We start from the raw sequence: 13,628 nt of genomic DNA on the forward strand, positions 1-13,628 counted from the left end.
GGGGCCCTGTGATGGGGACACCTGATGTAAAGGGACGCTGTGATGGGGACACCTGATGTAATGGGGCGCTGTGATGGGGACACCTGATGTAAAGGGGCGCTATGATGGGGACATCTGATGTAAAGGGGCGCTGCTGTGATGGGGACACCTGATGTAAAGGGGAGCTGCTGTGATGGGGACACCTGATGTAAAGGTGCTGTTGTGATGGGGATACCTGATGTAAAGAGGCATTGCTGTGATGGGGACACCTGATGTAAAGGTGCGCTGTGATGGGGACACCTGATGTAAAGGGGCACTGTGATCGGGACACCTGATGTAAAGGAGCGTTGTCATGGGGTCACCTGATTTAAAGGGGCACTGTGATGGGGACACCTAATGTAAAGGGGCACTATGATGGGGATACCTGATGTAAAGGAGTGCTGTGATGGGGACATCTGATGTAAAGGGGTGCTGTGATGGGGACACCTGATGTAAAGAAGCGCTGTGATGGGGACACCTAAAGTAGAGGGGCGCTGTGATGGGGACACCTGATGTAAAGGAATGCTGTGATGGGGACACCTGATGTAAAGGAGTGCTGTGATGGGGACACCTGATGTAATGGAGTGCTGTGATGGGGACACCTGATGTAAAGAAGCGCTTTGATGGGGACACCTGGTGTAAAGAAGCTCTGTGATGGGGACACCTGATGTAAAGAAGCTCTGTGATGGGGACACCTGATGTAAAGAAGCTCTGTGATGGGGACACCTGATGTAAAGGGGCACTGTGATGGGGACACCTGATGTAACTGGGTGCTGTGATGGGGACACCTGATGTAAAGGGGCCCTGTGATGGGGACACCTGATGTAAAGGAGCGCTGTGATGGGGACACCTGATGTAAAGAAGCTCTGTGATGGGGACACCTGATGTAAAGAAGCTCTGTGATGGGGACACCTGATGTAAAGAAGCTATGTGATGGGGACACCTGATGTAAAGGAGCGCTGTGATGGGGACACCTGATGTAAAGGAGCGCTGTGATGGGGACACCTGATGTAAAGGAGCGCTGTGATGGGGACACCTGATGTAAAGGAGCGCTGTGATGGGGACACCTGATGTAAAGAAGCTCTGTGATGGGGACACCTGATGTAAAGGAGCGCTGTGATGGGGACACCTGATGTAAAGGAGCGCTGTGATGTGGACACCTGATGTAAAGAAGCTCTGTGATGGGGACACCTGATGTAAAGAAGCTCTGTGATGGGGACACCTGATGTAAAGAAGCTCTGTGATGGGGACACCTGATGTAAAGGAGCGCTGTGATGGGGACACCTGATGTAAAGGAGTGCTGTGATGGGGACACCTGATGTAAAGAAGCTCTGTGATGGGGACACCTGATGTAAAGAAGCTCTGTGATGGGGACACCTGATGTAAAGAAGCTCTGTGATGGGGACACCTGATGTAAAGAAGCTCTGTGATGGGGACACCTGATGTAAAGGAGCTCTGTGATGGGGACACCTGATGTAAAGAAGCTCTGTGATGGGGACACCTGATGTAAAGGGGCCCTGTGATGGGGACACCTGATGTAAAGGAGCGCTGTGATGGGGACACCTGATGTAAAGGAGCGCTGTGATGGGGACACCTGATGTAAAGAAGCTCTGTGATGGGGACACCTGATGTAAAGAAGCTCTGTGATGGGGACACCTGATGTAAAGAAGCTATGTGATGGGGACACCTGATGTAAAGGAGCGCTGTGATGGGGACACCTGATGTAAAGGAGCGCTGTGATGGGGACACCTGATGTAAAGGAGCGCTGTGATGGGGACACCTGATGTAAAGGAGCACTGTGATGGGGACACCTGATGTAAAGGAGCTCTGTGATGGGGACACCTGATGTAAAGAAGCTCTGTGATGGGGACACCTGATGTAAAGAAGCTCTGTGATGGGGACACCTGATGTAAAGAAGCTCTGTGATGGGGACACCTGATGTAAAGAAGCTCTGTGATGGGGACACCTGATGTAAAGAAGCTATGTGATGGGGACACCTGATGTAAATGGGCGCTGTGATGGGGACACCTGATGTAAAGGGGCGTTGTGATGGGGACACCTGATGTAAAGGGGCGCTGTGATGGGGACACCTGTGACTACAATCTTTCTGAGTCATAGCACAGACTTGAGATTCGGACCTCGGCCCAAAGAAAATGTTGGCGAGCGGACCTCCTTGAATTTTAATTCAGTACCCCTGATCTAGAGCAAGGGCTTGCGTACACAAATACAAACTGACTGGAAAATGTAGGTAGGTTCTCCTATTACACAGATTTAGACAATTCAAAGATTGCACAGTCACTTTGTTACAGCTGAAGTAAATACATTGTTTTGCAGTTAAATATTTCTTGATTATATAATTATTTTATTTTAGCACTAAAACAGATCAAAGAAATGTAATAAAAATCCTTATAAAGCAAATGAAAAGAAAAATACTGGCATAATTGCGGAGCAATTTAAAAAAGAGGTCGGTGACTTCTTTGAATGTGTTTCTCGGAAAGTAAAGCAGCCCATTCAAATGATGGATGTTCATCATGAAACATTTCCATTGTATATCTACTTTCTATTCTCATCCTTCCTACCTATGGTACATAAACTGAAAAAAACTTACAGCATGCCAAAATTTGTGAATAACAGGCAGAATAACAGACTATAATAGTCAAAATTACTAAAAAATGTAACTGTATTCTGTAGACAACACACAGTGAAACTATTTTTAAAGGACAGGTCTTTGTGATGGAAACTAAACTCCCAGTTGGAATATGTTCCAGGCTTGGCATGTAATTGTTATCATTACAACCTGTACACAGAAAACAGAAAATCATCTATACAGGTGTCCACATTGATACAGCCAAGAGGCTCAATGGAAACCATTAATTACACTAATGGAGCACAGCACTGCAAAATATGCTGGCATTTCATAAAGATAATGAGAAAATGTCAGTGAATACTGCAAACCTCTTCTAACTGAAATCAGAAAAAATAAGCCGTTTGCTCATCTCTAAAAGTGTAAACCAGCTAGTTGTATTACCTTAACCATATTTCATTCTCATAACTGATCTTGTCTAAACATAGCCACATATGATGCAATCTATTTAAACAATCTCTGTTTGATATATGTAGTAAAAAGGACCTTATTAATTATAAATTATGTAGGTAGGCATGACCGTTTTTAAAGTCAGCAGCTACAAAAAGTGTCACGTAAGGCGAGAGGAGAAGTTGCAGAGGTGGTCCCTGGGCGGAAGGTGGAAGTGGGACAGGAAGTCCCACTCCTACCAAAGCCCTCAACCCCCCCCCCCAAAAAAAACTAACTAAAAGGAACTACGCTTTAAGTTGTTGTTAAGTCTGAAGTCTGAACAGAATGAAGTTTGTACAATCATACTGTAACATGTATTACTATCTTACAGAAGCATCAAAAACTAAGCTCCATGAGATACTAATCACCTTTTTGGCTGCCTACAAAGAGACAATGGAAATGCCTAGTATTAATGTAACTCTAAATCTAATCTCTAAGGGCCCTTTTACACGTGCGGACCGTTCGTCCGTTTTTTCATACGTCCGTTTACGGATTAAAACGGATAGCAATGCTTCCCTATGGGATAGCGGACGTTAGCGGATGAGCATCCGCTAACGTCCGTTAACATCCGTCTCCGTTAAGCTCAGTTTTTCTGGACGGAAGAAAACCCTATTTTTCTTCCGTAAAAAAAATGGAATGGACGAAAAACGGATGTTAGCGGATGATCCGTTAACATCTGATCCGGTTGACATCCGTTTTTCATCAAAATATGTTATTTAATATGCATTCATTACAATTAACCTATGACCCAGGTAGTGGTCATTTAAGAAAGTCACATGCTTAAGCACATGCTGCCTAGTGCCTGTAGAGGGGAGTGCAGAAATGGCCAGAGATGTGTCCCATGAAAGGCTCATCCAACTTATCCATGTCAGGCCTGCTTTATGGGACAAAAGATGTCCAGAATATAGTGACAGACACACCGTAAGCATTAAGTGGGAAGACATTTTTGAGGAGGTCACACCAAACTGGTTGTCGCTCAGCAATAAACAGCGTCGGATACGTGGTAAGCAGTTAGTGGGATGGGGGTGTGTTGGCATGGTTAAACTTGTAGTTCACCCATATGTCAGCATCTTGATAATTGTAGTCCAACTCACCATGCAAATCCCAGCACTCTTCTCCTACATTAGGCCCCATGTACACGTTTGCTGGTGCAAACTATTCCCGCCCGTTTTGCCGCATTTGCATGCCGCGTTTAGCCGCGTTTAGCGTGTTTTTGTATTTAGCGTGTCACCTGCCATGTCAACTGCCACAATTTGTGGATTGTCCACTTGCCACGTAACCTGCCACGTCAAATGCCCCAATTTGTGGATTGTCCACTTGCCACATCACCTGGCCACGTCACCTGCCACAAGTTGTGGATTGTCCACTTGCCAGGTAACCTGTCACGTCACCTGCCACAAGTTGTGGATTGTCCACTTGCCGTGTCACCTGACCACGTCACCTGCCACAATTTGTGGATTGTCCACTTGCCACGTCACCTGGCCACGTCACCTGCCACAAGATGTGGATTGTCCACTTGCAAAGTCACCTGGCCACATCACCTGGCACAAGTTGTGGATTGTCTGCAAAGTAAAACCAAAATGGGCTAGTATGCCTCGCATACTAGCCAGTTATGTGGCACTTACCTGCAAACAAAGCCCGCGCTGTTCCTACTGGTTGTTCCTACTGGTGGCCGCATACATCTACACCCCTTTTCTTTCAGCTACTGAAGAAATGTCACTGGGAGGTGTTTCTTCACAGCGTATGCGCTGATGACATCCTGCAGTGTACAGCAAATATCTCCTAAACGGCGCAGAGATAATTGCAGTACTTCTAGGGAAGCCTTTTTATCGGCTTACCTATAGGTAATACTGACAAAAACAGTTGTTAAAAAACACTGTTTTCCAAATATAGGTTTCAAATAGAATATGTAATTGTCATTGTGACGGTATTGGTATGATATCCCCGTCAAACAGTCCCTTCTTCCCATAACAGAACATCACAGAATCATCCACACATGAGCCAAGGCTGAATGCTGGAACCAGACAGACTTTAATAGTATAACACACAGCTTATATGTAATTTCCAAAACTGTTACAATGACAAATCTCCGCCCCCCTCATACTGGGGCTACCATACAGATCATGGGCAGACATTTCGGAGCCGATTCTGAAAACACATTTTCTTTAGAATGACATCAGTGGAGTTAATTACTAGGTGTAACAGAATACATTATCTAGACAGCCTGACCACAATGAAGCAATCAGAATAATTAACATGAGCCCCTTCTAATAACAGTAAACAGTAACCACAGGGCTTCTTCACACAACACAATAGACCATTTACCCTTTGAACTAGGACTGGCTGAGGAAAGGTCATTACCATATCAACAGCCTGTTAGCCGAGGAATGAGTCACACCTGAAATCCTCTAACACACACACAGCATAACGAGCAGGGAGAATTTTAACTGAAGCATCCTGCACAATGGCCCCCCTTTTTCTCCCTGCTCCGGCAACCCGGTTGGACCTTCCCTGGTCCAGTAGGGTTGACGGGTTCAGAGCTTTTAGTCCGAGGTTAACTCCGTTTGGCAACTGCTTCAGACTCAGGTATGCCACCGGGTCGTCAGATCACACGCCGGTCAGTCCCCAAGTCTTTGTGCGATCTGCAGAGTCACCAGAAGTCAGTGTGAAGACGGCGAATGGGTCTGTGCGCCGCCGTCTAGGTGTCCCGCTATGGGAGGGGCAGGTTATGGCTCTGAAGTGACAATCACAGGAGATTCATATAAAAAAAAGAAAAAGTTATATTTGTTGAAATGCTGTAGCACTGGTGCTCAGAGTTCGAGGGGGGGGGGGGGAATCAGTGCCCCATAGGGTCAGCCACCCTCTGCTCCCTCCGCAGCTGCCGGTTCTCCTCTTTGAGCTTCTCCAGCTCCATCTCCAGTCCATGGAGCCTGGGGGGGTCAGCCTGCTGTGACCTCAGGTGGTTGTTCTCCTCCTCCATGCGGCTTATGCACTCCTCCAGCTCCATGTACTCACGGATCAGCTCCTGCTTGCTCATGTCCTGCAGGCTCTCCACGTGGTCCTTCATCATCAGGAACTGGGTGGTGGTGTAAGGGGCCACCGGTGGGCCCTTGGCGAACATCTCGGCCCGCATCTGGGACGCCCGCTGCGACTCCCTCTCCTCCAGTCGCTTCTTCTCCTCCCAGGTCAGCTTGTTATACGGCTTCCAGGACCTCTTCTTCTTGGAGGGTGGCCGGCGGTGCCTCTTTCTGCCCAGCTCCCTCCAGGGCCCCTCCGGCTCATGGCTGTCGCCCATGACCAGCTGACAATGGTGTTCCTTGTTGTCCGTAATAACAGATTGTACCATGAGGGCTTCGTAAGGGGTGCCCAATGGTTCTTCCGGACCCAGCTCCTGGGGATCCCAAGCCAAGTCTACACAATGGGCTGCTGCTGGTGGGCGGTACCCAGGTTGAGACCAATTTGACCTGGTGTTGTCATTCAGGGGGCAATTCTGCTTGAAGTGACCCAGCTGTTTGCACTGGAAGCAGCGTTGTTCGTTGTCCTCCTGGCGTGGATAGCGAGGGCTAGATGTCATCGGTCTGTTAAGAGGTTGGTATCTAGCGGCTGGTGGGTGTGAGGGCGCCGTTGGTCATGGAGGTTGTACCCGTGGTGTGACCTGGTTTGTCATGCGAGTATCCGCATATTCATCCGCCAATTTCGCGGCCTCTGGTAGAGTCATGGGCCTGCGATCTCTCACCCAGTCTTTGACGTCCGTCTGGATGTGATTGTAAAATTGCTCCAGGAGCATTAGTTGCAAAATGTCCTCTGCGGTGGTGGCCTGGCTGCTGTTAACCCAGTTAGAGGCCGACAGGGATAACTGGCATGCCCATTCCGCGTAAGAGTCTTCCGTGGTTTTGCGTGAGTCCCTGAACTTCTGTCGGTGGGACTCTGGGGTTACTGCATAACGAGCCAGGAGCACTTCTTTAACCCGGGCGTAGCTATGGATATCCTGATCTGGCATGGTCCGGAAAGCATCAGAAGCTTTGCCTGACAGTTTGCCTGACAATATTGCAACCCACTCTCCTCTAGCTATTCGGTGCAGGTTACATTGTCGCTCAAAATCTGCCAGGTAGTTATCAATTTCACAGTCCTTTTCATCAAAAGCTTTAAAAGCGCTAAACGGAATCTTCCTTGTGTCTGCTGTGCTGTACTCACTGTTTGGAGAATGTGCGGCTGCTTGTTGGACTGCTGCCAGTTTTAACTGTAGTTCTGCGTCTCTTATTTGTTTAGCCTCCTTCGCTAACAGGTCCATCACTTTCAGCACCACATCCGCCGTTGGGTTCGGACCGAACCATGCTAGCTTCTCTCTCATTAGCTTGTTGGCTGGCGATTCCTCTTCCTGAATCACTGGTGTCTCCATCTCTTGTACTGCTGGCGTTGCTGCAATCCCGTCCTCCTGGTCTAGCTCCATTAATTCTGCTATGATGACCCGCTTGGTTTTGTTGCTAGCAATCCTTCCACGAACTTCCAGTAGTTCTTCCAGTGTCTGCTTGGAATCCGGGTGTAAAGGGGAATAGAAGGGAAAATCCCACTGCTGCCAACCAATTGTGATGGTATTGGTATGATATCCCCGTCAAACAGTCCCTTCTTCCCATAACAGAACATCACAGAATCATCCACACATGAGCCAAGGCTGAATGCTGGAACCAGACAGACTTTAATAGTATAACACACAGCTTATATGTAATTTCCAAAACTGTTACAATGACAAATCTCCGCCCCCTCACACTGGGGCTTCCATACAGATCATGGGGAGACATTTCGGAGCCGATTCTGAAAACACATTTTCTTTAGATAATTACATCAGTGGAGTTAATTACTAGGTGTAACAGAATACATTATCTAGACAGCCTGACCACAATGAAGCAATCAGAATAATTAACATGAGCCCCTTCTAATAACAGTAAACAGTAACCACAGGGCTTCTTCACACAACACAATAGACCATTTACCCTTTTAACTAGGACTGGCTGAGGAAAAGTCATTACCATATCAACAGCCTGTTAGCCGAGGAATGAGTCACACCTGAAATCCTCTAACACACACACAGCATAATGAGCAGGGAGAATTTAAACTGTAGCATCCTTCACAGTCATGTTGGAGTTCTATCAGTTCATTGTGTCTACTGTTCCTATGCAGGCGATAAAATCATGACAAGGGGGTGATCCCTCAGAGACCGGTATAGGCGGAAGCTTAAAGAGGAGGCTACAGAGAGTTGGAGCGGAGCAGGATCGTCTAAAAAAAAAAAAAAGCCCTTTTTTTGAGATGCTGGACTTTTTGAAAAGTGTGATGAACTTAAAAAGGTAAGTAAATACATTATTTATCCCATATATTAAGTTAGTTGGCCTAGTAAACTCCAAAGAGAAAGTAAACCCTATCCAAAAATAAAAGAACCCTGCAGAGCATACTAGCTCATTATGAATTACTTACCTGAGATCGAAGCCCCCGCAGTGGTCCTCGTTCGCCTCCTCCGTCGCCGCCATCACTCTTGGAGTGACTTCTGGGTATCGGGGCTGTGATTGGTCGTAGCCGCGATGACGTCATGCGCGTGGGAGCCACCAGTCACGGCACGATCGCCTTTAGAAATGGCACGCTTAGTCAGGTGCCGTTGGCTACGTGTTTTTTGCAAATATCTCCTAAACCGTGTAGGTTTAGGAGATATTTCTTGCACCTACAGGTAAGCCTTAATCTAAGCTTAATTGTAGGTAAAAGTGGTCTGTAGGGTTTACAACAACAGTAATCACACACATGGATATATGTATTGTAATAACTCTTCTTTACTGACCTGTAATCCATCTATCAATGAATATTTTACAGTACCACCAGCAACATTTCTGAAACAGAAGAGGAGGGGGATGCAGAGGATACCCATCAAGCGCCAGAGGAAGAGATGGGAGTTGTAGATAACAAGCCAGGTCCCGAAGAAAACCTGTCTTCCCAATCGGCAGCAACAGCCACGCTTCAAAGACAATGTGTGCCTGAAAGTATTCTATATAAAATGCCCCATTAAGAAATGTTGACAAAATAAAATGTGGTAATAAATTTTCCATCCCTCAGATTCGTTCTGTTGGAGCTACCGCATCGAAAGGCAGTAAACGTCGTGGACATCACAAACATGACATGGATGGAGCCATGTTGACATTTATGGAGGAGATGAGGGCAATGCGAAGGGCTGATACCAACGACCCATTTTCTGACCCCAATAACGAGGATGCTAGTTTTGTGAGAAATTTGTACCACCGTCTTCTTAAAGTTCCCACTCCGCGTAAAATGGATGTCCACATGGCAATCTATAATTTTACTGGTGTGTGCATAAGAGCTGCAATGTCCGGTGATCCCATGCCACCAGTCATTAGCCATCATCAATGCCCATACCATAGTGAGCAAGCTCCACCACCTATATTTCAACATCCATACCACCCAGGCATTATCCCCCATCACCACCGTGCACCAGCCATCACTGCCCAAAATGTGGCACCAACCTATGAGTCTTCCAGTTCCCAGGCCACTTCATATGGCAATTCCTCCCAGTCATCCAATCCCTATTCCACTTCCCCCAGTCCTTATTATCAGGACCTTTAAAGAATCCCCATTTTAAGTTTCCCTGTTTTAGTTGACCACCAAGTTTGCACTGCACACATCTCAGGAGTGATTTTTCCACCTCCATGTATGAAGGGACTAGGTTAAGGTGGGGGGGGGGGGCTTGTGTAACCCAGCTTAGAGCTCTGGAAACCCTTTTTCCAGCTTCCTCAGCCTCTCGTATGTGCAAGGCAACCTGTGTCCTAGGGGCGCATGGTGACAGAGAACCCCAGTAGAGAGTCCGTTCTGTGGTTCTTGGTCACCCTGTGCCCCTAATAGACACAAAGGGTAACTTGTACATGAAGAGGGGCCGTGGTAGCTGGAAAAAAGGGTTTTCAGTGCTCTCTAAGGTAAGCTGGGTTCCACAAGCCTGGAATCCTGCTCAGGTTCTACAATTCCCATCTCTAACTCTGGCTCTTGATCTGTATCCTCTGACCATGTTTCGTGTATTTTGTGTTATATTATTCTACAAAAATTTTTGTACAGTTTCATATTTGTTGTGATATATGTTGCAGTCACTTTATTGTCTATGACATTAATAAAAAAAATTACCTACATGGAAAAGTAAATTTTAGTATTGTACTCTATATAAACCAAAAACAACTGATACAAAAGAATGTGATGGTCATAGGGTCAGTGATGATGACACTAGGAGAATGAAAACTACAAGCTTTAATCAAACACTGATAGAAGTCACAAGACTGCTATACTGCTAACGAGAAAAAGTAGTATTTGTTAAAACTATTGCATTTCCATTTTCTGTGGGAAAATAAATATAATGCAGTGTACCAAAAGGGGATCAAACATGGTACTAGCAAGGTGTACCTAAAAAAGTGCCTGGTGAGTGTTTTTACACATGTTGGTACTGCCACGGAACCTTTTCCTCTGGGGACATAAAATAGTTTGCAAACGTATCACACATGGTAACGACTGAATTGTTGGGTCGCAGTCCGATAAACCGTACAGAAGGTAAATTGATCTCATCCTCTTCTTCAACAGTAATTCGTTCTTTCTCACGTATAATATTATGGAGGACACAGCATGCTTGTATAACTAGTTGGGCATTCTCCAGGCTCAGTTGAATTGTTGTATGGAATATGCGCCACTTGCTGGTCAAAATGCCAAAGGTGCATTCAATAAGGTGCCTTGCACGACTCAAACGATAATTAAAGATTTTTTTGGGGGGAGTTAGATTGTGCCTGGCATAAGGCCTTAGGAGATGCCGAGAAAGTGCAAATGCCTCATCAGCTACAAGCACATGTGGCATATCTGGCCCTACCAGGGGCGGACTGACAACTCATGGGGCCCCCGGGCAATAGAAGATTATGGGGCCCCTGGGCTTACAGATGGGCACCAAGCCAGGAGGCAGTGCAGAGGTGGGGCAGCTAAAATCTCAGGATTTTCACATCAAAAGCATGTCGATCCTGCCACATGGATGTATCTTGAACAGGCATTGCAGTACACCGAAGCTCCTCCCATATTGCTTGACAGGTGTCATGCACAATTCTGGAAATTGTAGAGGTTCCCAACAAAAAATAGTGGTTTAGGGATGTATAGGATAGTCCAGAAGCCAGAAACCTAGGAAGAGTAGAACAAATGATGAAAGGAATCCTACATTACGCTGGACATAATCAAGCAGAAAGGCTGGCTGACTTACCTCAGGGTAAGTAGAAGTCGCTCCACTCTGGAGGCACACAACGTCTCATATCCGTGTTCATCCTTTCCAAATGGGGATGCAACTTTTCTAACAAAAATTGATACGTTGATACAGACATTCACGTAAAATTTAATTTTTTTGTGGGAAACGTTGCATATCTGCATGGTGCAGAGCAAAAAACTCTTCAGTGGGCCTCTTGAGCAGCATGGGATGTGTCCAGTACTTGCGTCATCAAACAGAAATCTTCCTGGTCATGCTTTTTTGTCTCCTCAAATAGGATAAAATGACAAATAATTTCACATGCTCAAAAAATCTGTCCAAATCCATTGCCCTAAATAAGCACGAACACTGCAGCAAGGCATCAGGAAGCAAAAAGCTAGCTGAAACCACAAAGCAGCATGGAAAGCACAATGCACACTGGGGAAAACAAAGAATCATGGGAAAATTCCCCAAATTCATGAAAAACTGATTAAATAAAGTTCTAAAAAAAAACAAAAAACGGACGTAAACAGATTAAAAAGCGGACGTAAACGGATGAAAAACGGATGTAAAATGGATGACAACGGATAAAAAATGGAAGTGAAAAAGGATGAAAACTGATGTTTACTGACAACAACTGATGATAAAAAAACGTGACTGAACTAATCTAAATGTACGGTCCGCACGTGTGAAAGGGCCCTAAAACCTTATATAAACTTAAATATGTTATTGTAATATCACAAATTGTTTTAATTCTGCAGCTTTCGCTTAAAGGGTCACTAAAGGAAATGTTTTTTTTTTGCTGAAATGACTGTTTACAGGGTATAGAGACATAAAAGTTAACTGATTCCTTTTAAAAATGATTAAAAATAGATTAAATTCAATTATATAATGTGCCTCTAGTTTCACTTTCGGTTTTAAACTGGTTTCATGTTTCTGTGAAGTAAAGAGACCCACAGAACAAAAACAAACAAATCCAGGGCAGTGTTTTGTTTTTAAAATGAATCTGATTGGTTCTGTTAAGTTTTAGACACACAGTCATGACAGCTTAAACCACCGTGAAAAGCTCCCAGTACTGTGGTTATAAGGAGCCAGACAAGCAGGAAGTGTGGAGATCAGAGCAGAATTACAGCTACTTCAAAGCAAAAACGAACAATGAGGACATGAAACCAGTACTGCAGTAAGGTAAAGGAAGCTATTTAGCTAAAAAAAAAATTCCTTTAGTGATCCTTTAACTACTACATGGTTATCCTGCAATGAAGATCCTTGTTTAAGCCCTTACACTAAGTTTCAAAATGTGCACTGCGCTACTCAACAGATTAGGAAAAGCTGCAAACACTACAATCAGACAAATTGAGTGTAATGGCTTATTCCCATAAGCCATTACACTGATAACAACCCTCTTGACCCTATTCAGTCTCGTTTTTCGAAACTGCCCCCCTAAAGCTCACTAAAAACCTACTATCTTCAAAACCAATGGCAACTACTCCATAATCTTAGGCTTCCTGTACACTGGCCTACATTTCCCATTGCCACGGGAAAATGCAAAACGCTGCAAAATAGCGTTTTGCATTTTTCCACAGCCGCAGGTCAAAACATTCCTAGAGGGGGGTTGAAGCTCACCTAAACGCAGCAGCTCCTAAACTTTGCTAAATGCCTATGTGTTCATTGATAGATACATAGGTTTTTATAGAGTTGAGTTTAGGAGCTTTGGCAAAAAAACACCAAGAGCTCCTAAACTCAAATTTAGGAGCTGCCAGTGCTCTTATGCCTCGTATACGCAATCAGTTTTCCCAAAAAGAAAAGTGTGATGTGAGCTTTTTGTCACACTTTTTCTGCGAGAATTCCTGCCAAGAAAAGATTGAGAGCAGGATCTCAATTTTCGTGACAGGAAAAATTCCTATCGGGAATCGCGCATGCTCAGAATCAAACAGAAGAGCCGAACTGCCTCATGAAATGCATTGATCTCGGCTCATCTATACAATCTTCTGCAGATCTTTTCCTTCAGATTTACCAAAACCATACAATGCAAGGCCAAACCCCGCGTTTCAATTTGTATGCAATCAGCCAGGCCCCTGCACTACACAACTCCGGGAAATCCAAAGGAAATCGGACAACAAAAACCGCACAGTGTGTATGGGCTTTTAGAGTTGCCACATCACTCCTCCAAAGCCGAAGACATACCAAACACCCAGCCCCTGAGGCTAATAAAATGCAGACAAGGCACCAGGTGGGGCTAATTACCACCTCAATCAGCCACAGAACCTATGCAATCAATACCTG

At 45.3% G+C, this 13,628-nt stretch overlaps 1 long non-coding RNA gene across 1 annotated transcript; it reads left to right on the plus strand.

The window, feature by feature from the left end:
• The first annotated feature begins 8,267 nt into the window (after window positions 1-8,267).
• Window positions 8,268-9,235, plus strand: LOC120924843. The gene is made up of 2 exons (XR_005746448.1): window positions 8,268-8,433; window positions 8,948-9,235. It is a non-coding gene; the product is annotated as an uncharacterized LOC120924843 (long non-coding RNA).
• Window positions 9,236-13,628: the final 4,393 nt, after the last annotated feature.

Source organism: Rana temporaria, chromosome 1 (genome assembly GCF_905171775.1).
Source record: "Rana temporaria chromosome 1, aRanTem1.1, whole genome shotgun sequence".
Lineage (NCBI taxonomy): Eukaryota > Metazoa > Chordata > Amphibia > Anura > Ranidae > Rana > Rana temporaria.